At 34.7% G+C, this 25,534-nt stretch overlaps 1 protein-coding gene across 1 annotated transcript in view; it reads left to right on the top strand.

Annotated features, from left to right (window-relative positions):
- Positions 1 to 25,534, top strand: part of EYS (eyes shut homolog) — a 395,623-nt gene that overhangs the window by 38,404 nt on the left and 331,685 nt on the right. The gene's annotated exons all lie outside the window — the stretch shown is intronic.

Raw genomic sequence — 25,534 nt, 5'->3', positions numbered from 1 at the left:
TTAAATTGCTGTTGTACAATACACATCAACCACTCACCCCATTACCATTGAATATCTTTTCCAACACTTTTTATTCCAAATTTATTGATAAAATTCTGTTTGAACATCAGCATTTTCATATTAGCATATCAGCAAGCTTCTCTTTTGATTTATATCATTTTATTCATTGATTACATGAATATGTATTGTGATACTGAAATTTAGGAAATATTTTTCTGGGTGGGAGAAATGTACTAGTGGAAAAAGCCAGCAAAATCCTTGGTCTCAAAGAGCTTGCAATCAAGAAGTAGGTGAATGAAAAGATAATTTCAGAGAACAATCATGTTAATATGCTACAAGACTAATGTGATTGACAATTAACAAAGGTATTGGTGATAAGGATGGAGTTTAAATAACAATTGATTTGGTAGTTGGGAAAGGCCTCTGAAAAGAGGCATCACTAAGTTAAGATCTGAATTATAAGAATATGGCAATGGTGCTAACATCTAGATCCGAAGCTTTCCAATCATAGGAAATGGCAAATACAAAGTGTTTCTGCTGGAAATAAACATAAATGTGTTCCAGAAATAGAAAGTTATAGGTGAAGCCGAATAAGTGAGAAAGATGATGGTATGAATTTAAGTCAGAGCATTAGGCAAGGAACAGATTACATGAGTTTTGTAAACAAAGGTGAGGAATTTAGTTGCATTTTAAGCACAGTGGAAGAATTTGAAGAGTTTTAGCAAAACAGTCACATAATCAGTTTCATGTTTTACAAAAATTGCTCTGACTACTGTGGAAAAAATAGAATAAGTAAGAGCAAAAACAGAAGTAGAACAACAAATTAGGTGATAGGGCAGTAGTCAAAGCAAAAGATTAATTCTGTGTTTGCATTTTTAAAATCACTTTCAACAAATCTCTTAACAGGAAATTCTGATTTGTCAGTACGTATAACTTATCATTTCCAGGCATACGTCATATGTATTGATGGAATTTAACAATTCAAATCTTTTTTATTTTTTACATTAGGTGGCAATTTAGATTTATGTTTTTATTTTATATATATATATTTATTTTTTACTTATTTTTAATTTTTGTTATTTTTATGTATTTTTCAAGGGTATTTATCCTTAATCTTTCTTAGCTTAATAAAATAAAACAAAAATAACAGATAAAGAACCTTTTTTATTCTATGATTCTAGAAGAAGATGTCTATAGGATGTCTATAGGATTCACATATGGTTTCTATAGTCTCATGAACCCAGCAACTCTATATTTTAGAATTTTTTAATATGTCAGAGAAAAGTCACAATTTAAATTCTCAAATATTATATTTAATCAATATCTGTAGAACACAATGAAGAATATTAATTTCTGTTAAGAATATTCTTAATATTCTATTAAGAATATTAGTATTGACAACCACAACTTACTATTTAGTACAACCACATAATATTTATTACCCGACAGGTACAAACTTTAGTTATGCTAACAATTACTACAGTCATTAGCAATTTAAATATGCTATATAAAGCATATGTATAATTATCTCCATTTTAAAATTGAGAAAACTGAGACAAGAAATTTTTAGACTTGTTGGAGAACACAGCAAATAAGAAATGGAGATGGGAGTCAATACAGATTATTCTGGTTCCAAAGTCCCTGTTTTTAACTACTATTGCTTCTACATTACTATAAAATAATAAGTAAATATTGGCCAATGTGTCTATGGATATTTTATGAGAATAATGTTTGACAACCTATTATATAGCTTGGAGTAGTGATTTCTTACATTTTTACACACACATACTATTCCTTTTTGGCTTGGTGTGATGGAATCTTACCTATAGGGAAATGAAAATGACAACAATGACTTAGTTTTAAAGAAACATAAATCTAAATTACCACCCAATGTTAAAAAGAAAAAAAGATTTGAATTGTTAACATAAATTCCATCAATATGTATGCCTGGAGATGGTAAGTTCTATGTACTGACAAATCAGAACTTCCTTTGAAAACTGGAAAAAAATATTACCATGTTTTGAATTGGAAACCATCAAGTACAAGAGAGAAGTTTGACACAAATAACTGGAGTGTATATGATTATGAAGAAATAACCCACACTATTATTGTTATTTGTATCTTAAAAAGAGAAAATTTACAAAGTTTATCCATACTTCCATACTTATCTTATTTAGATATTTATTTATCGTGGTTATGTAAATTTAGATCGGTAGTTATTTGTTTCAGTTAAAAAGTACAGATTCCAAAGTTTTGTTTCATTCTCTAAATCTTTTATACAAATCATAAAGATAAGAATGGAATATTATTTAAAAATCTATTAATTGCTCACTGGACACCTTTACACATTTTTACTACTATGTATTAAGAGACAGCATATTTACAGATATACACAATTTCATAATATAACATCAAGGATAGCTAAGTAGCATAGACTGAATATTTAGTACATGCCATGCATGATGTTAAGCAATGTTTCTGCTATAATTCTCATAAAACCTTGTGCCATTTTTAAGAAAATAATCTGATTTTACTGTGTAGGAATTCATAGTTTCCCACAGTTTATTGGCCATTTCTTGAGGGGTCACAGCTATTATGAAACAAAGATAAATTGAAACTCAGGCCTTTAGCTCCTTCATCTTAAGACCGAGGTTTAAGAGATAAATGAAGAAAGAAAGTATACTTCCTGGTGCAATTATGTGAGGGATTTAAGAACATCTTATAGCACAAATAAGACTGCCTTTTCTATTCTTCAGTTCTCATACCTTAACTTCTTATGGATTTTTGATATTTGAAGTTAAGACATTATGACTTGTATGTCCCTAGTTAAAACTGAACTATAACCACAGACCTATTCCATTAATTTTAGATTGTAAAAATTTCTCTCAATGTCTCTATGAAGATTTCCCTTAAAGAACGCTGATACCTAAGATCACACCACTGTAGGAGGAAATTGGGTATATTTGACTGCAGAAAAGGTTAGCCTGGATTATTAAGAGCTGTTTTCCTGATGGGCAGATCACAGAGACAGAATTGCCATGTCCCATCTTGTCACAGACCTTTTGCCATCTACTGGGATGAAAATATTGAAAACTGAAGGGACAAAACAGAAAGCACAAATTCTTTTAACTTCAATATTTTGCCTATTAAATAGGTGATCTGATATCTTAGTTTGTCTAAGTTTTGCACCTGTTGTCACATCATAATTATTAAAAGGATCTCTGTTTACTCCCTCTGAAAGAAATAATATGAAAACAAATTATTATCCTACCTGTTTAATTGTGAGCATATTAAAAATGAATAACTTCCCTAGGGTGAAATAATTTATAAGTGGAGAAATTTCATATTGAACCCAGAGAATCCTTCTCCTCTGCCCGCTATCCTCTCTAGCAACTTTCTCATATATAATAAGTGCTTATTAATGTCATTGTCTTCTTTTCTCTATCAAATTATATTTCCCTCTGACTCCTCTCAGACAATACTTCTTTTGTAACTCCTCTCTTCAACTTTCTTTAATATGTTTGCTTTACTTAGCTCTCATATTAAAATATTCACAGCAGTAAAAATGCATTATCTGAAGTTATCCATGGGTTTTGTATGCTGGATTGATGTTCTTCTTTCCTTTACTCCCTTCATTTCCATAGCACTCCTTGAACCCCAATAATGCACATTCATCTCAGTCTGCCCTTTCTTCTGTGTGCATGGTGTGCTTTTGCCCATACCATTTGAGACTGAACCTTTGGTGAAGATTGCCACTTTCTGGTTCTTTTATTATTAGTAGTCTGTTTTTCTAATTTTGGTTGAAATATATACAAATTTATGGACTGGACGGTGGCTCATGCCCGTAATCCCAGCACTTTGGGAGGCCGAGACGGGCGGATCATGAGGTCAGGAGATCGAGACCATGCTGGCTAACACGGTGAAACCCCGTCTCTACTAAAAATACAAAAAATTAGCTGGGTGTGCTGGCGGGCGCCTGTAGTCCCAGCTACCTGGGAGGCTGAGGAAGGGGAATGGCATGAACCCGGGAGGCGGAGCTTGCAGTGAGCTGAGATTGCGCCACTGCACTCCAGCCTGGGCGAGAGAGTGAGACTCCGTCTCAAAAAAATAAAATAAAAATAAAAATAAATAATAATAATCAATCAATAAATAGATAAATTATGATCTTATCTACTAATGATGTATCTACGTAAGTTTAACTGACTTTTGTACCATGATCCAAACCATGACAGATGCATTTCAAAGCTATCTTTCTGCCCACTTTGACCAATCAACCCATTTGGTTTCCCTGATGGCTCCAGTAAGGGTAAGTCCAAGATGGTATATTCTCATTATATTTGCTAATGACAATTCCGTTCTTTAAGTTTCTTTTCCTATCTCTTGACTATATTTAGTTTTGCTAATTACCCGCCCCCCCACCCCCCCCCCCCACCCCCGCCTTTTGGAAATGGGACTACAGCCTGATGAAACTCTACTCTTATTTTTCTATGGTGTCTCCTGTGGTCCTATTCAAATTCATGGCTCTAACAATCTTTCTAAGGGTTTGACTCCTGAGTCATATACTCTTAGGACTGGTTTCTCTGCTGAGCAACATTTCCAGATCTCTTCCTGTTCTCTAGATACCTAAACATAGAGACACTTCTAAACTACCATGAATTTTTAGAGTATCTAATCGCTGGAAAGAATATGCCTTCCTAACGTGAAATTGATAAACAATGGCAACTGTAGAGTGCATAAAAGAGCATAAGAAACATTGGCCGGGCGCGGTGGCTCAAGCCTGTAATCCCAGCACTTTGGGAGGCCGAGACGGGCGGATCACGAGGTCAGGAGATCGAGACCATCCTGGCTAACACGGTGAAACCCCGTCTCTACTAAAAATACAAAAAAAAAAAAACAACAACAAAAAAAAACTAGCCGGGCGAGGTGGCGGGCGCCTGTAGTCCCAGCTACTCGGGAGGCTGAGGAAGGAGAATGGCGTAAACCCGGGAGGCGGAGCTTGCAGTGAGCTGAGATCCGGCCACTGCACTCCAGCCTGGGCGACAGAGCTAGACTCCATCTCAAAAAAAAAAAAAAAAAAAAAAAAAAAAAAAAAAAAAAAAAAAAAAAGACACATTGTGATTATCCCAGTATGATTACTTTGCTACTTCAAGAAAGAAGCTGCTGCTGCTTTGAGTTATCAAAAATAGTTTTAAAGTATTATTTTCAAATATGTTTCTGATATTTTGGGGGCCCTCCCTCTAAACCCTAACACATGCTTAGCCTAACCATCATTACATTTTAGAGTAGATTCATTTTTTTTCTTATGTATCCCATTTTGAGTATTATAGTGCCAATGTTCTAGTTTGCCAGAAGTAAAATTTTATTAAGTTGATCTAAATCATCACATTTTATAACAACCTTGACCAACTTCTTACTTTTCTTCCACCTTTCCTTTTATTTTTTCTCTATAATACTGTTTCACATTCCAGATAATGCTAGCAGATATTAAAGATAAACCTTAAAAGTTTAGTGTTTATAACAGAGCATGTAGCCATTTCAACACAGAGGTTCTTGACATGCTGCCTTCTTCAATACAAGGTTTCCACATCCACCCTGAGCACGGATTATTGAGCTGAAAGATGGGGCAAAAGATGTGGAGCACTCTTTTATTGAAGAGAAATTCCATTTACAAACAGTTTTATGGTAGATTAAAATAAAGCAAATACTAATTCCAACTGTATAAGTATGTAGCAATACAAAATAGATTGTTCTAAATTCTTTTGTTTTTTATTTAACATTGATGTCTCCCTTGCCTTTGAGAGAAAATATTGCATTGCAAAGCTGATGGATGTTTGAGTGAAAAAATATATATCAAGCTCATCCTTAATGTAACCTGGTGATCATACTTTGGCTGATATGAGATTGGACATTAGCTTGGTTATGAGCCATTTTATTAAGCCACAGTGACCTCCTCTCTTCACTAAATTTGAGTGGAAGATAAACTTCTTCCAGAAATTAAGTGGTAAATTTTGGGAATGTTCAGAATCGGTACCTTTTATCTTTTTATTCTGTTGTTAGATGTGTATGATGGGTTGCAGATAATTTATTTACTTTTGTCTTTTTTCATCCTTAACCTTTACTTCAAGGAAGTCTAGAAATATGGTCCAATACTGTGACCAGGAAAAAAAGTAAAATGAGTGTGGTGAATTTGCATCCAGTTTCTTCCCTACTGTCTCATCTCTGATGATTATTAACTTTTCGTTAGCTGTAGCGTTTTAAGTAGCCTCCTTCTTGCCTCTCCATCCTTTCATTATGCTTCCATTCAAAACTAACACAGAAAGATCCTGTACACATAACTAGGAATTCAGAGTTTTATAAATCAGCCTAATATGCATTTTACAAGAGTAGCTGCCATTTTGTATTCTATTCTCTAACCAAACCAGACTGTGTATGGTTCCTTGTGCAGGCAAAGATTTTTACCATCTTCATACATTTGCTCATATAATTCCAAAACTGCTTGGAAGAAGTGGTACAAATGACCACTCATGAAATCATCCCAAAGTTCCAGGTAGGATTTGCCTTATCCTCCTTTCTGTTCACATAGCAATATGTCTGTAACTAAATTATGGAAATAGTGTATAATGCAATTCCTTTCTCTTCCACGAAAGTAAAAGCCAAGAATATCTTATTCATTCAAAATTTTATTATTATTGGAGCCTAAGTGACTTTATTTATGTTTATTATCATGAGCTAAGTAGGAAAATACTTTGTAAGTTATAAAGTTCTGTGAAAATATTTTAACATTGTAGCATAGCCTTGTGCAAATTTACTCTGTTTAAATTTATATAATCTTTTTAAGCCTCAGTTCCCTCAAGATGTGTATAATAATGGTCACTACCTGGAAGGGGTATAGAACAAAGCAAAAACAAAACAAAAACAAACACCAAACAAAAAATTTCTTGCTTCTGATATAGCCTAGAAAAAGTTATCAAAAGATGCTTATTGTTGTAATTAATATTTTTCTGTCTCATATATGGTGGTTATATCAACCTAAGTATCGTTCTCTGGAGGTGAGATACATTCCCTAGGTCTCAGAAAGGATCTAAACATTCCTTTGGTAGGGAAGATCATCTTTCCACTAATATCACTTTCTGAATACATTCTGGAAAGTGTTTAGGAGCTGCAGAAAAACAAATAAAAGACTACCTACTTATAGACCAAGTTATTTTGAGAATTTAGCATTTAAGCTCTGTAGACTGTATTTACAGCTATTTCAAGGTACAATTTGTATTATTAAATATCACTTTTATTATCATTATCATAATAATCATTGTCACACTAGTGCTACATAGTAGAGTATTAAAGCAATTACATAAGAGCAGTGTGTTACAAAGGAATAAAAGAAGGACACTATGAGTCCTAAGGTGCTTTCTAATTGACTTTTTCAATTTTGAAATATAATTACAGGTTTACAAAGCTTCACATGTGAATAAAATGAATTATCAAGAAATTAAGGTGATCACAGTACCAGAAACTTAATATATCAATTTTCCATAAACATTGCATACATCTGTTATTTCATGTTATATTCAAACATAATAGAATACTAAAAATATATAAATGTGTGTGAGTGTGTTTGTGTGAGTATACATATATTTCCCTTGCCATAGAAGAACATTTTTTTTTCCCAAAAATGTAGAATTCAGGAAATTACAGTACATATGGATATCTGTCTTTAGATGTTCAATTGTTTGTCCTTACATGTTTCAAAAAGGCATTTAGTTATGTAAATTTAAGATTAAAATAAAGAGCCATGAAACACTTTTCCACTCCTCACCTATGACTAAGTGCTACATGAGGAACTGTCCCCTCATCATATTTCATTTATTTTAAGGTATATAAATTAAATAAATACAAGAGAAAAGCAGAAACTTAAAAGGAGAGATAGTACATGCAATGGTATACCAAAGAAGAGACAATAGTTTAAGATTATGGATTCATACTTAAAACAAGGGATCACTAAGTTACCAAAAGGAAAATAGTATTTATTCCCTAATTCTCACTACCCCTATGCAGGACCAGCTTCATGATTTTTTACATTTGCACAGGACTCAATGCTTAGAAGGTTCTTGCTGTTGGTTTCATGCTCTTTTGGTACCATTTTAAAATTCTGAATAATTTTTTTAATAAGCAGTCCTTTATCTTCATTTTGCACTATACCCTGCCATATATATAGCCAGTCCTGTCCCCAACTATAGTAGAAACCAGTTTATGTACTTAGGGGTGGACGTTCAAGAGCTGTTATCTGCAATTCTGGCTTCTTGACTACAATAATTTGATTAGTCATAACCTTGTGTGAATTATTTTATTAACCACTTAAAAATGAAAGAAAACATACTCTTCATTGTATAGTAATGGAATTCTGTATATAGAATAATAATAATATTAATTAGTAAGTTCATAAAATTAGTAAATTTGTTTGAAAATTCTACTGTCTCAAAAAAAAAAAAAAAGAAAGAAATAGGAAGCATAGCAGCTAAGAAGACAGCAAAGCATTTTTTCATAGTACATGAATTTAAGGATATTTATTATCTCCTATAAGTCAGTATTTCTAGTTCTCCTAGTGATTCTTTTAACTTTTATCAGCTCAGGTGTTTCTAAAAATTGACCAGGAACAGTATATATACACCAGTAGTGAATTCAACAACGTCATAAGTTTTATGAATCTTGATGGAAATCTGAGTTTGGTCTCAATCATTGAAATCACAAAAGGCAGGCTGGGCGCGGTGGCTCACGCCTGTAATCCCAGCACTTTGGGAGGCCGAGACGGGCGGATCACAAGGTCAGGAGATTGAGACCATCCTGGCTAACACGGTGAAACCCCGTCTCTACTAAAAAATACAAAAAACTAGCCGGGCCAGGTGGCGGGCGCCTATAGTCCCAGCTACTCGGGAGGCTGAGGCAGGAGAATGGCGTGAACCCGGGAGGCGGAGCTTGCAGTGAGCTGAGATCCGGCCACTGCACTCCAGCCTGGGTGACAGAGCGAGACTCCGTCTCAAAAAAAAAAAAAAAAAAAAAAAAAGAAATCACAAAAGGCAGAGATTTAACACAGGATTCCTTATTTTATATTCCAATATTTTACTTTCTAGTATATTTTCTTATAGTTTTCCTTCATAAAGTGCTTAATATGTGAGTGTCATGTAGTTGTATTTCAAATAAACTTGTATTGCCAGATAGTACTCCTGCACAATAAAAATTGTTGAAAACAAAGTTTCCTTTTGTTAATCCTGGAAAAAAATACTGAATATAATATATGTTGTATGTGGCAGAGCAAATAATAAAGGAAGTTAAAAAAATTATCTGCAATACTTTATTTCCTCCTTAAAAATAAAAATCTAAAGGAACATTTTCAAGTTGTTCCAGTATATTGATATGTAAGGCTATAAATTAAAGAAATCAAAAGGATTTAAATTAACTAGAAAAACAATAGGATCTAGATAAACTAAGAGTGAAATAAAGCTGCACCCATGTGATCTTCAAAAAGAGAAAAAGAAAAAGATTCTGGGGAGTATGAGAATAAAGCTAAACAAACTTCTAGACCTTTCATTAAAAAAAAAAGAAAAAAAAAAGGTTTAAAGAATTTTTATAATGCTTGCTATATGAGATATAATGTATTTTTCTTTATCCCTATCCCAAGACAATATCTGTAAACACAATATGATTTGCCAATGTGCTTAGAGTTGGGTTAGTGTTGGAATTGTCAAGTAGGTAGGTGGAGATGCTCCATATTAAGTTAGGAAAGGCTGCAGTTCAATTCCATATACATTTCATGTGTATCATAATTTAAAATTTAACTTTACTCATTTACTTCTGGGCCATATTTTACTTTTAAGTATGTTTCCATTAAAGAAACATTAAATTCCAAATATATTGAATATCTGTGTAGATTGATCACTCAAAATATAATCATGTTAGTCATAGTTATCATTATTCATAGTTTTTAGGGAGTTTATTATTTTAACTATATTTTACTAATCTAAGTTTTTTAAAAATAAACTTTTCATTTTATAATAGTTTTAAGTTTATGGAAGAGTTGCTGGAATATTAGTCTTCTCTTAAATTTCACACCTAGTTTCCCCATGATACATCTGTTGCAACTAATGAACTGATATTGATACATTACTATTAACAAAAATCCATACAGTTTTCAGATTTTTATAGCTTTTATGTCATTTCATTTTTCCATTATAGGATCCTATATAGGACGTTATTTTGCATTTGGTGGTCATACCTCCTTGAGCTCACATATACTGTGATAGTTTCTCAGACTTTCCTTGGTTTTGATAATACAGGCGTATCTCATAGATATTGTGAGTTCAGTTCCAGACAATCTCAATAAAGTGAATCACACAAGCTATTTGGTTTCCTAGCACATATAAAGATTATGCTTACACCATACTGTAATCTATTAAGTGTGCAATAACATTATGCCTAAGAAACAATGTGTATATCTTAAATTAAAACTACTTTATTGCTAAAAAATTCTAATGATCATCTGACTCTCCAGCAAGTTATGATGTTTGTGCTCGTGGAGGATCGTGCCTCAATATTGGCTTTTGCTGACTGATGAAGGAAGGTTGGGATATCTTTGACAATTTCTTAAAATAAGACATCAACAAAGTTTGATACATCAATTAACTTCCTTTCATGAAAGATTTTTCTGTAGCACAGAATGCTATTTGATAACATTTTACCCATGTAGAACTTCTTTCCAAATTAGAGTCAGTCCTCTCAAACCCTGCCACTGCTTTCTCAACTAAGTTTATGTAATATGCTAAATCCCTGTTATTTCAATGCTGTTCACAGCATCTTCACCAGGAATAGATTACATCTCAAGAAACCACGTTATTTGCTCGTCCATAAAAAGCAATTCTCATCTCTTCAAGTTTGATCATGAGATTACAGCAATTCAGTCACATCTTTCAGCTCCACTCCTACTTCTAGTTCTCTTGCTATTTCTACCACATCTGCAGTTACTCCCTGCACTCAGGTCTTGGATCCTCAATGTCATTTATGAAACTTGGAATCAACTTTTTCCAAACTCCTATTAATGTTGATATGTTGACCTCCTACCATGAAACACTAGTGTTCTTAATGGAATTTAGAATGGTGAATCTTTTCCAGAAGATTTTAAATTTGCTTTGCCCAGATCCCTCAGAGAAATCGCAATCTACTGCATCTGTAGCCTTATGAAATTTATTTCTTAAACAATAAGATTTGAAAGTAAAAATTACTCCTCACCATGGACTACAGAGGGATATTTTGTTAGCAGGCATGAAAGCAACGTGAATCTCCATTGTATACCTCTATTAGAACCCTTGATTGACCAGGTGCATTATCTATTAGTAATATTTTGAAACAAATCTTTTTCTGAGCAGTATGTCTCAAGAGTGGGCTTAACATAGTCAGTAAATCATGCTGTAAACAGATGTGCTATCATTGAGGCTTTGTTCTTCCATTTCTGGAGGTCAGGCAGAGTAGATTGAACATTATTCTTACAGGGCCTAGAATGTTCAAAATAGTAAATGAGATTTGGTTTCAACTTCAAAGTCACCAGCTACATTAGCCTCTAACAGAAAGTCAGCCTGTCCGTTGAAGCTGTGAAACAAGACATTGACTTCTGCTCTCTAGCTATGAAATTCCTATTTGGATCTTCTTCTCATACACATAAAACTGTTTAGTTTCCATTGAAAATCCATTGTTCATCTTAGTCATCTTCATCAATTATCTTAGCTAGATCTTCTGAATAACTTGCTACAGCTTCTACGTTAGCACTTGCTGCTCTACTTTGCAGTTTTATATTATAGGGATGACTCCTTTCCTTAAACCTCATGAACAAACATCTCCTAGTTTCAAACTTTTCTTCTGTAACTTCCTCATCTCTCTGTCTTCACGGAATTGAAGAGAGTTAGGACCTTGCTGTGGATTAAACTTTGGCTTGGGCAAATATTTTCGTTGGTTTTATCTTCTATCCAGGTCACTCAAAGTTTTCGCGTATCAGCCATAAGCCTGTTTTTATCATTCATATGTTCACTGAAATAGCACTTGTAATTTCCCTCACAAACTTCCCCTTTGCATTCATAACTTGGTTAACTATTTGGTGCAAGAGGCCTGGCTTTCAACCTGTCTCAGCTTTCAACGTGCTTTCCTCACTAAGCATAATCATTTCTAGCTTTTGATTTTAAATGAGAGATGTGCTACTCTTCCTTTCACTTGAAGATTTAAAGGCTATTGTAGAGTTTCTAATTGGCATAATTTCAATATTGTTGTTTCTCAAAGAATAAAGAGACTGAGGAGACGAGGAGGAAAGAGGTAATCGCCAGTGGGTGGAGCAGTCAGAACACATGCATTTGTTGATTAAGTTTGCGATCTTAAATGGGCACAGTTTGTGGTGCCCCAAAACAATTACAATGGTAACACTAAAGATCACTAATCACCTTAACAGATATAATAATGAAAAAGTCTGAAATATGGTGAGAATTACGAAAATGTGACCCAGAGACACGAAGTGAGAACATGGTGTTGGCAAAACGACACCAATGAACTTCTTTCAAAATTAGAGTCAGTCCTCTCAAACCCTGTGACTGCGTTCTTAACTAAGTTTATGTAATATGCTAAATCCCTGTTATTTCAAAGCTGTTCATAGCATCTTCGCCAGGAACAGATTACGTCTCAAGAAACCACGTTATTTGTTCATCCATAAAAAGCAACTCTCATCTCTCTAAGTGTGATCATGAGATTGCAGCAATTCAGTCACATCTTGCTGGACACAGTTACCACAACCCTTCAATTTGTTAAAAAAACAAACACACACACACACACACACACACACATAAAACACAGCATCAGCAAAGCACAATAAAACAAAGTAGGCCTATTTTAAAAGTGTTGAGGAACATGATGAGATATTTTATGAAAAATCCTTAAGTCTGGGTTTTTCTGATGTTTTTCTCATGGCTAGACAGGGTTTATCTATTTCAAGGAAAATAAACAAAGAGGTAAAGTGCCATTTTCATTGTACTATTTCAAGGGGATACACTATCAACATGTATTTATATACTATAAACAACAACTTATTAATGATGTTAACCATGATTAACTCACTAAAGCAGTATTTTCCAGGTATCTTGATTGTACAGATGTTATTTTTCCCCTTATTTTCATACTATATTCTTTAGAAGGAAGTCACTATATGCATCTCATACTTAAGTGGTGAGCAGTTATGCTGTATCTACTTGATGGGGGAGTATTTAAATAAATTATTGAGAATTCTCTATAAATTATTTGGAATTTTTCTAATAATGAGTTTTCAACATCATGCAGAAACTTATCTCTAAATCCAATTTCATTTGTATTACACAAAATTAATAATACATTTTAATTATAAAAAATACGTTGAATTACTACAAATTCCTGTATGAATAGAAAATTAATTCTCATGGAGATACTTTATTCCTGCTCTAAAATCTTGGACAAACTTTTTTTTTTTTTTTTTTTTAATGAATGGCCCAGACTCTTCAGGGAGACAAACACATTATAATTTGGACATATTTCCATATGTGAAACTTTGACTTACCCGTTTTAGAGTATCTTTTAAAAACAAATAACCATAGTTCTATATAGTAAACTTATAGAGCTGGTCTCTGGTGCTACTTTGTGTCTCTCTGTGATATGGTCCTAAATCATTTCTTTCGGCGATCTCATTTTTGTCAGGTAATTCTCAGGAAAAAAATTTAGTTCTTTTTCTCTTTTATTGAGCATTTCTTGACTCAATTCAGTGAACAATACTTGTGAGAACAGAACTGAGTGACCTTTTTCATGGACTCTCACCTGGTATAGAGATGTCTCTATAACCCTTTGACACGCAGTACTATGTAGCTCAGAATCTTTAACACTTTTGATATAATTTCTGAGATCTATCAGTTTTGAGGAAAACCAAATTTAAACCTTACAGTGGCAGGTCAAAAACTGGGAAGTCATTACCTCAGATGCTGGAAAAGAAGTTTCCTCAAGAGTAAATAAGATAATGGTCCATTTATTAACCATTTGGAAAAATCTTTGAGTTTTCAAAGAATAACATCCAAGCCCAAGAGTTGTGTTTTCCTCTCCTACAGGATTTCTTATATTCAATCTTATTTATTCCAAGTAATAAAATAAGCCAATTACAGAAGCTCAGGTCTATGAGTAACTATTACAGAAAGGCAAAGGAAAGTGACACATACACTGTGAATTCATAGACTATCTCTGGCTGAAATAGTTTCATGCTGCCTTTTTTAACAGAAACTTTCATACTTTGAGAAAATTGTTTTGAGAACTAATAAATAATGAAAGGAGTAAAGTCGAGGGGTTGTCTTGTTAATTTATGACTAACTCTGAAGTATTTAGTGGGCATGCTAAAAACAAAAATAAGTATAAATACTTCTAATAATCCTGTAATTTTTTATATCAATGAAACTTAATTGTCTTCAGTCTGAAGGACTGTCAGATATCCATGGCAGGAAATGAAAATGGCAGCTCAGGTTGTGGTGGCTGTGTTGACCTAAAAAGTGAGAGCAGAAGGTACAGACATATGTTTATTTCTGGAAGTTGCCCTCCTATGTCCTTATAGATGACACAAAGGATGTGAGCTGTAGAGGACACTTGGACTTTGCCAATGCATTAAACCTGCTAGTAACTGGTTATTTCCTAAAAAGCTCTTATAAGAGGAAATAGAGTTCTCTAAAGTCACCACTCTTCAGCTATGTCAAAAATCTGACTCTATTTGCCTGTCCTTGAGATACAGTGCTGAACATAAACAGATCCTGGAATGGGAGAGATGACAAAGCAGTGCCGTTCAACATGGTGTTGCTGTAAATCTAGAAGATTTATATAAGTCAGAATTAAAAGTTGGATTGCCCCCAAATCAGTTTAAATGTTGTGAATATGGCAGTGACATGATATCGGACCTGAAGTGGGTGCCTGTATGAAATTAAATGGGTTCTGAAATTTAATTGTCTCAGTGGCACCAGTATCCTAATGGGGCTCTGAAATCAGTGTATATCAAAGCTAGTTCTAGGCACAATTGTTTGGTGGCAATTTATCTTAATTGTTAGTTTATATCTCTAGATTCATTCTTTTTATCAAGTTATTTAATAATTTGGTCCCCCTTACATATAAACCATGCCCATCCTGGGTGTGTTTGGCCAATTATTTGTTCTGTTCTTGCTGTGCTCTGTGTAACAGGGGTGATAATCTTGTATTTTCTGGGCAACCCTGTCATCTGCTTCTGGGTGGTTTAGGACAAAGGTAGGCACAGATAAAAATTAATTAAAGAAATAGAAAACACACGGTATTTCTCTCTCCCTCTCCCTTTCTCTCTGAATTGGGTAGTGTCCAGAATCTGTGTATCCTTTGTGGCTCCCACTTTTTCAGGACATGTCCACAAGATTGTAGCTTCTGCCTGTTAATGCTATCTTCTGGCTTAGGTTAAACCTCCTCTTCGTTTATCCCTCCTAATTAGTGTTGGTAGTGGCTTCCTACTGTGAGATATTTGGCTTCTCCACCATCTGTGTAACCAAACCTCTGCATTACAGTCCTGTTATGGAAAATACTTGAAATGATTTATTATATCCTGAATAGTTATGACTGATTCAAAATATAGTTATTTAACATAAATACAATCTCATGATTCATTAAACTAAGCTCATGTTGATATAGATAACTCATATTTCATCTGTACCCTTCCTGCCTTAAAGATCTAGACAACATCAGCTCAAAATTTTACTGTACTTTCAGGGGAAAATTCAATATTCTCCCTAGTATGTCTTTAGATTCCTGCGGTTCTCTTTTTTTGTAGTGACATCTAGCTCAGAGTTCCATCTTCTTCTAAATTATTTATTTATTTATTTGTTTATTTTTTTTTTTTTTGAGACGGAGTCTCGCTCTGTCACCCAGGCTGGAGTGCAGTGGCCGGATCTCAGCTCACTGCAAGCTCCGCCTCCCGGGTTTACGCCATTCTCCTGCCTCAGCCTCCCGAGTAGCTGGGACTGCAGGCGCCCGCCACCTCGCCCGGCTAGTTTTTTGTATTTTTTAGTAGAGACGGGGTTTCACCGGGTTAGCCAGGATGGTCTCGATCTCCTGACCTCGTGATCCGCCCGTCTCGGCCTCCCAAAGTGCTGGGATTACAGGCTTGAGCCACCGCGCCCGGCCTTCTTCTAAATTATTTAACCTTACTAATTTTCTTTTCACTGAGTAGGTACTCTCTGTATTTACACTAACCACACAGAAGTAGAATCAGTCCTTTCTGTGATATGTACATACATTAAAAATTTTCAAAATATTTAAAAAGTGATACAAACAAGCCATCCAATGCCACTACCATTATACTTCTCTGGGATATTTTCTTTCTCTTTCTTTTTCTGTCTTCTCCTCCCTATCCTCCTTAACTTCAGCACATTTTTTCCTCCCATTGCCTCAGCAAATATCTAACTCTTTTCTTCTCTTTTCAAAACAATTTTCAAAGTCACCTACAAAGTTACTTCTGCATCTATAACTCCATCATAGTTTTCAGTGAGCAAAAAAATAAATTATTTCATAAGATGTATACCCTTTAGTAAGCAGTTTTGTTTGCAAAAAACATTTTTCTTTTATTTCACATGAATCAATTCTTTGATTTCATTTCCCATTTTCCTTCCTCGAGCCATTCCAGCTTCTCTCTAGTTTGAGCTACACATTTTTATAGTTGTTTTAATAATTGATGTTTTGCTTTTTTTTTAATTCTACATACATCAGAAAAATGGAGTTTCTATTTTGTCTAATACCATCAAAGTGAGGTGGAGTCTAGGGATTTAGTGTAAAACAAGGAATCTTTTATATATTTTTCTCTCTTTCCAGGAGTTCTCAATTTAGTGTATTAGTTATTTATTGCTGCATAACAAATTATCCCAAATAACAATGGTTAGTTTATTTTTTCAGTATGACTGCTAATATAGCACTGAAAATATACCTTGGATTAAAGAGATTGGTTACACAACTACAGCAAAAAATTTGACTGGATAATAGGACACTTAGGATTTTTTACAGAAAAAGAGAGAGAGAACTTAATAGCTTCAAAAGTAAATATGAAAATCAGGACATAATGAGATAAGATCTATCTTGCATCCTCTAGTGGTTGCTGTATTATTCATTCATTTACAAAGAAGGAAGAGCTTTGCAACTGGAGAGGGGAAATAATGTCTTATGCTTTTAAAAGTTTAAGTTTGAAATATTTATAGGAGATATACATGAAGATATCATAAGATTAAATATAAACCTGAGACTCAAAGAAAGTTATAGAAGAGATAATGGCAGTCAATATCAGATATATATGTACAGAAACACTATTGTATTAATGTAAACATTGTCTCCAAAGAAACTGAAGTTTCTTTCTAAAATTGAAATTCAAGCTCTCTTACAAGCCTATATTTTCTGACGGTAACATTATATACACACACACACACACAATATATATATATACACACACACAGACATATTAGACCATTCTTCTGTTTTTTTCATTTATTTTTCTAATCTAAAAATTTAAACAGTTCCTCTAGGTAAAAGCATGCAAGGTCATTCCCTGGAAAATGATCAGCTTCTATGATTCCCACCCATTTGGAGTAGCTTTCTCTAGCACAATTTGTAATTGATAATATTAACATGTCCCTGAATTCTCTAAGACTTTTGTCACTATATAATTTAATAGACAGTAGACATTTTATTATATGAATAAAGGTTTTCATATTTAAATTTGTTGGAAACTGCTACCTTGTTATCCAGCACTTTCATTTTCAAAACATAATTGAATTCAGTCCCATTTTCTTGCAGCTCAACTCTCTGAAGCAAACTAATGTGGTAAAATAATCCCTGTTATGGTGTTGATGAATGATAATGAAGTCAGAGGCACTCCCATTTAGTTATTTTATTTGCATTTTAAAAGGAACCTCCTAGATATATAGGATCTGCAAAAATAAGATAAAACATTAATAGAGATTAATAGATGGGCAAATGTGAGGATATAAGCAGGACACTCAGCAGCTAGCGCTGTTTTTGCTCTCTATTTACCCTCAGTCTGGACTGCTGTGAACGTTGTTTCCTCAGAAGAAAACATCCTCCCCAAACACTTGTAAATTTGGACTTCAACAAAAATTGTCTCAAAATGCAAGAGTAGAGGAACAATAATTTATCATTCATCTTTGCCTTTGATGTCAATGATTGAACAGAGAATCCTGTTTACCTTTAACAAAAGTGACAGTAAAGCCACACAAAACAATCATTGCAATGTTTCCAACTCACTTGGGATCTGGCAATACACTGCAGGTTTAAAATCAAAATGAAATAAAATAAATATGTGGTTACTGTGCTATAACCCAGACTGGCATGCTATAACCCAGACTGGCATGGTAAATAGTATTAATCTCTTCAAGTCTAGACTTTAGCTTAATTGTGAGACTGAGAATCCGTTATTAATATAGCCTTATAACCCTCATGCCTCAAAGATAGCATTGACTGCTGAGTTGGAAGAGCTGTGTTTGGGTCCTTATTCAGCCTGTAGATATGTAACAAGGGGCTAATGTTTTCTATTTAAAGTGTTATATGATATTGATTCTCAGTCTTTTCTCTGTATTTTGCCAGCCTTCATTCAGAAAAGGTTATATAGGCAATAAGAATGCTCAGATAACCCTGCGAATACTCAGATAAAAAGCTGCTTTCCCTTCATTGACAGAAAGTTATGTAAACCATTACATAATTCAGATAAAACACTGAAAACGCAAGCATCCTATTCCTGTAAAATATATCCATTTTAATGTATTTAGTGCTAGTTTTAGATCACTCTTAAGTAGTGTATATTTAATATTTTAGAATTCATTTTTAATGAAATTTTGTTCATGAATTTTAACCCTTTTGATACTCTCTATGTTACTATGTAAATTAAATGTGTTTTCTTTCACCCATTGTCATCTACGAGTGACTTTTGGTTCATCTTTTGTGTCATTTTACCACTCTAGTGACAGAAATGTGGGGCTCCATGAAACATCATTACATCAATGCTATTCACACCTATAAAAAAAAAAAAAAATTCCTTCATACTGAATTTGTAAAAAAAACAGTCTAAATAGTTCTGATCTGGAGAAAGGAGAGAACTCATCAATGGTCTAATAAAAAAGAATGGGATATTACTTTAAAGAAATTACAAATGGAGTTCAATTTGCATGTATCAGCATTTCATGGATCAAACCAGTTTTGCCAAATACTGGTAAACAATCCTGTTTTCTGGCCTCAAACTTATCTTACAAAATCATTTATTTTATTTATAATTTAAATGGATATTTGATGATTATATGTTTGATGAAGAGGAAACAGTAAGGTTCATTAGATTCTTAGTAATCAGCTTCTTTTAGTTTCAGTTGTTACAAATGCACATGGGTGTGTGTGTGTTTATACGTGTGTGTGTGTGTGTAAGATTGGACACACTTTCAGAAAAGAACCTATACTATACACATTATGCACAAACACATAGGTTAAGGTATTTGAAAAGGTGTCAAATCTTAAAAACAAAACAAAACTCATACAAAACCCTTGCTAGAATAAAGGAAACCATAGAAAATCCTTGGATCTTGCAAGTACTGTCAATTTTTATTATTTAACCTTCCTTTCCTCCCTCCCTCCCTCCCTCCCTCCCTCCTTCCCTTCCTTCCTTCCTATCTTGCTCTGTTGCCCAGGCTAGAGTGCAGTGGTGTGATCTCGGCTCACTGCAACCTCCACCTCCCGGGTTCAAGTGGTTCTCCTGCCTCAGTCTCCCGAGTAGCTGGGACTACAGGCACGTGCCACAAGGCCGGCTAATTTTTTTTGTATTTTTAGTAGAGATGGAGTGTCACCATTTTAGCCAGGTTGGTCTCTATCTCCTGACATTGTGATCCGCCCCCTCCTCAGCCTCCTAAAGTGCTGGGATTACAGGTATGAGCCACCATGCCCAGCCTTTTTAAAAATCTTTTCTTCCCTTTCTTACATGTGTAAAAGCCTAGGTGGAATAGTGCATTGTTCAGCCAGCAATTTCAGTTAAATGTGAATGAGGGTTATTTTACTTTTTCTTCCCTTTTCTCTGTTTGTTTTATAAATATGATTTTTTTTTTTTTAATTTCAATAGGTGTTTGGGGAACAGGTGGTGCTTGGTTATATGAATAAGTACTCTAATGGTGATTTCTGAGATTTTGATGCACCCGTTACCCACGCAGTGTACAATTGTACAATGTACCCAATGTGTACTCTTATACTCCTCACCAACCTCCCACCATTTCTCCCAAGTTCCCAAAGTCTATTGTATTATTCTTATGCCTTTGTGTCCTCATAACTTTGTCACTACATGAGAACATACGATGTTTGGTTTTCCATTCCTGAGTTACTTCACATAGAATAATAGTCTCCAATACCATCCACGTTGCTGCAAATACTATTATTTCATTCATTTTTATGGCTGTGTAGTATTCCATGGTGTGTGTGTGTATTTATAGCAGCAAATTGTGCTGCTATAAACATACACACACACACACACACACACACACACATATATACATAGTTTGTTTTTTGTTTTGTTTTGTTTTTTTTCTTTCTTTATCCGCTGATTGATTGATGGACATTTGGGCTTATTCCTGTTTTTTTTTTTTTTTTTTTTTTTTTTTTTTTTTTTTTTTCAATTGCAAATTGTGCTGCTATAAACATGTGCATGCAAGTATCTTTTTGGTATAATGACTTATTTTCCTCTGGATAGATACCAGTGCTGGATCAAATGGTAGATCTACTTTTAGTTCTTTAAGGGATCTCCACATTGTTTTCCATAGTGGTTGTATTAGTTTACATTCCTACCAACAATGTAAAAGTGTTTCCTTTTCACCACATACATGCCAACATCTATTATTTCTTATTTTTATTATTTTTTTATTTTTGGCCATTCTTTCAGGAGTAAGATGGTAGCACATTGTGGTTTTGATTTATCTTTTCCTGATAATTAGTGATGTTGAGCATTTTTCTATGTTTGCTGGCCATTTGTGTATCTTATTTTGAGGATTGTCTATTCATGTCCTTAGCCCACGTTTTGATGAGTTTTTTTGTTTGTTTTCTCACTGATTTGTTTGAATTATTTGTAGATTCTGCATATTAGTCCTTTGCTGTTAATCTGATAAGTTTTTCTTTACAGGTTACCTGATGCTTTTGCCTCAATGCTCTTAAGATTCTTTCCTTCGTCCTGACTTCAGATAACCTAATGACTATGTGCCTAGGCAATGATCTTTTTGTGATGAATTTTCCAGGTGTTCTTTGAGTGTTTTGTATTTGGATGTCTAGATCTCTAGCAAGGCTGGGGATGTTGTCTTTGATTATTCCCTCAAGTATGTTTTCCAAACTTTTTGATTTATCTTTTTCCACTGAAACACCAATTATTCTTAGGTTTGGATGCTTAACATAGTCCCAAACTTTTTGCAGGCTTTGTTCATTTATTTATTACATTTTTGTCTTCGATGGTATGGGTAATCGAAAGCCTTGTGTTCAAGCTCTGAAGTTCTTTCTTTTGCTTGTTCTATTCTATTGCTGAGGCCTTCCAGCACACTTGGGATTTCTCTAAGTGTATCCTTCATTTCTATAAGTTGTGATTGTTTTTATTTATGCTATCTATTTCACTGAAGGTTTTTCTTTAATAATCTGTATCATGTTTTTGATTTCAAGTTGGATTTCACTTTACTCTGATGCCTCATTGATTAGTTTAATAATCAACCTTCTGAATTTTTTTTACGGCAATTCAGAGATTTCATCTTGGTTTGGATCCATTGCTAGTGAGCTAGTGTGATCTTTTAAGGGTGTTAAAAAACCTTGTTTTGTCATGTTACCAGAATTGTTTCTCTGTTTTCTTCTCATTAGGTAGATTATATCAGAGGGAATATCTGGGACTCAAGAGCTGCTGTTCAGAATTTTTTGTCCCACCAGGTGCTCCCTTGTTGTGGCATTCTTCCCCTCCCCCTAGGGAAGAGCTTCTTGAGAGCTGAACTTCAGTGATTGTTTTTGCTCTTTTGCATCTAGCAACCAAGCAGAGGTACTGAGCTCTGGGCCGGTACTGGGGAGTCCTCTGATGTGATTCATCTTCACGTCTTTCAGCTGTGGATACCAGTACCTGCTCTGGTGAAGATAGTAGCAGAGTGAGGTGAACTCTGTGAGGGTCTTTGGTTGTATTTTTGTTCAGTGCGCTGGTTTTGTGTTGGTTGCCCTCCAGGCAGGAGGTGGCACTTTCAAGAGTGCATCAGCTGTGGTACTATAGGGAGGATGCAAACTTGCCCTAGGAATGTCTGGTTAAATATTCACGTTTCTCAGTCAGTGGACAGAGCCATAGAGCTCCCAAGAGATTATGTCCTTTATCTTTGGCAACTATACTGATTAGAGAAAGATCACCAGGTGGTATCAGGGATAGGCATGTTTTAGTTCAGGCTTTCCTTGGGTGGGGCTTGCTGCGGCTGCTGTGTGTGGAATGGGAATTTGGTTCTCAGGCCAATGGAGTTATATTCCCAGGTGTATTAGGTTGCCTCTGCTGAGTCATACAGGTCACCAGAGAAGTGGGGGAAAGTCAGCAGTCACAGGACTCACCCTGCTCCCACACAGCCCACAGTCCTAAAGGCCAGTCTTACTCCCACTGTGTCCCCCCAACAGCACTGAGTCCATTTTTAGGCAATTAGTGACCAGGGCTAAGAACTTGCCCCAGACCACCAGCCTCCCTACTGAGAAAGCAAGTACACTCCCAATTTTTTGGCATCTCAGGGAGCCTGCGGTAGCAATCCAATTCCTTCAAAAGGTCAGAGAATTCTCTCAGCTTTCCTGGTATTTTCCTGTGGTATTTCTTGGAGCAAAATTGTATGATGTGAGTCTCCACACACTGCTCTGTCTGTCCAAGCAGGAGCTGCAAGCTAGTCCTGCCTCCTGTCTGCATTCTTAATCAAAACTCTCTAAATTATTCTGAAAGTTATTTTCTGGAGGCTAGATGTTTCCCATAATGGCAGGATTGTTTGTACAAACACTTCTATTAAAAACTTCTAAAAATCTACATAACATATATTTAAAAGTATCTTCTTAAAATCACTGCAGGTCTTGTAAGAAAAGAAATAATTATTAGACTGAAATCAAAGGGAAAGCTAGAACCAGTAGAAGTATTTGTTAGTTACATAAATGTGAGTATTTATATTGACATATGTATAGTTAAAAAATATAGAACAAAATGAAGAGTCTAACAGGTAAATGTCACACAATATGTTGCTACCTAATACATTTTTGGGACAAAGGTGAATAAAAAAAATAAAATGATTGGCTTTCTTGAAGAATTGTAGCCTAATTTTAAAAGTCTGGAGCCTTCAGTAATCTAAGGTATTCAAACTGTTGAATGTGACCGAGAACAAGTAATGCCCCCAATGACTGAAACAAACAGAAATCCTCTCTGGATGAAGGCTTTCCTTCATCTCAGTCCTCTAATTATTCCTACAAATAATTATGCAATGCTTAATTATGCTTAATTGTACAACTAATTATGTATAATGCTTAGCTCAATCAAAGATAGCCAGGTACATAAAGTAAAAACACACCAAAAGCATGTACCCACCGAAACACAAACAACAACAAAAATAGACGCAGAAGTACATCCTATTGAAATCATCAGGAAGAGCACAAAACAATTCTATCCTTTTTTGGCCATGCTTTTATTCAACAAATATGTATTGAGTACCTCTCAGACACTCAGAGCTCCTCTAGGTCCTATAAATTCAGTTATGGATAAAATAAGCAAATCTGTTTTTTATAAGGACTTTACAATCTAGTGTGATGTTAAACAAAGAGAACTTATTTATTACTTAGGAACTGGTCTAAGCTGTGGTTTGAGCTCAGTTGTTTCTAAATCCTTTCATGGATCACTCTGTGAGATTACTAATTCCAGGCCAGAAAGACCACTAGAGCCCAGGAGTTCAGGGCAGAAGAAACTCTTACGCTTTTTAAGTTAAAGAAATCAAAGACAAAAGTAAAGGATATCAGCAGAAACAGGGAAATAAAATGTGATGTTACAGGTGTAAAAAAGGATACAAAGAATGTAAAGGACTCCAAAATTTAATAAATTAAAAATTCACTGCATAGACCTCATAGCTAATTATATACAAGAATGTAAAGTTAGTGTTCTAAAACGAGTGCAGTGAAACAGTACACAGTACAGGCAAAGTTCAACCACATGAGCACTACCACTGTTAAGTAATGCAGAATAGGACTTGATTATAGCACTAATATTTTAGACAACTGCGCAAGACACTGGGTAAGTAAGGGTCAGAATGAGTGAATTAGAGGAACAGAAAAATTTGTTCCCCTCCTCTCTGAAGAACCAGTAAGGGTGGACAAATTAGAACTTGCCAGAGACATCAGAAACCAGGCATGGCTGACTTGCCGAATGGGACCATTACGGAAAGCTGGTGGAGACATCTGTGTCAGGGTATTGCCTTTCCATCTGAGATGGAGTGGGCCTGAGGTCACTCTTGGTCAACAGGGCTAGCAGGTCAATACTACAAATGCAGAGTTGGGGAGAGTATGGTTAATTTCGAATTTGCTTCTCTGAGAGTGGCTGCTTCTGGTTCTCACAGCCTAACACCAAAACAGCCAACAGAGGTTATGACTGTTGCTTCCTCTCCACTTTCTAAATCATTTACAAACTTCTATTTTGTCCCACTATAACCTGGAAGCATATAGGGAAGCACATATGGAAAACATATTTCTAGCTAAGCTAAGTTTACACTGTAAAAAAACAAACAAACAAACAAACAAACAAAACACCACAAGCATGGGAGACAAAGAAATAAAAGGAAAATACAGCAAGAGAATAAAGTATATACAGGACAGAGTGAGAAAATGTAACATAATTTCAACTGAAGTCCTAAGAGGAGAAAAAAAAAAAAAAAGAAATAGGACACAAATAATAAATGTTACCAGCCAAGGTTAAAAAAAAAAAAATTGTGGCTGATAATTTTTCAGAAATGGTCAATAACAGAAATCCATAGAGTCAAGGATCCTAAGTAATTTCAGGAAAAAAAGAAATAAAAATAAATCCACAACTAGAAACATAATGAAACTGTACCTCATCAAATACACCATAAAAAAATTCTTAAAAATGGCCCAAGGGAAAATATTAAGTTGAAAGGTGACTCATCAATAGCAGTAATAAAAGTCAGAAAACAGTAAAATGATATTCTCAACATGCTGAATAAAAACCCAAAACAACACAAAAAGAACAATAACAGCAACACTCCCAACCTTGAATTCTATATGCCTCAAAAATATCGTTCAAGAATGAAGATGAAGTAAAATACTTTTCAGAGAGAGGAGTAGCTGATCTTGCTTTCAACAGCAACTGAAGACATATACATATTTCATGGATAGCCTCTGTATTAAAAAATTGCCTAAAGAAAAAAAAAAA

Source organism: Macaca thibetana, chromosome 4 (genome assembly GCF_024542745.1).
Source record: "Macaca thibetana thibetana isolate TM-01 chromosome 4, ASM2454274v1, whole genome shotgun sequence".
Classification (NCBI taxonomy): domain Eukaryota; kingdom Metazoa; phylum Chordata; class Mammalia; order Primates; family Cercopithecidae; genus Macaca; species Macaca thibetana.
The sequence above is the reverse complement of the archived record's forward strand: the minus strand, read 5'-3'. Positions and strand labels throughout refer to the sequence as shown.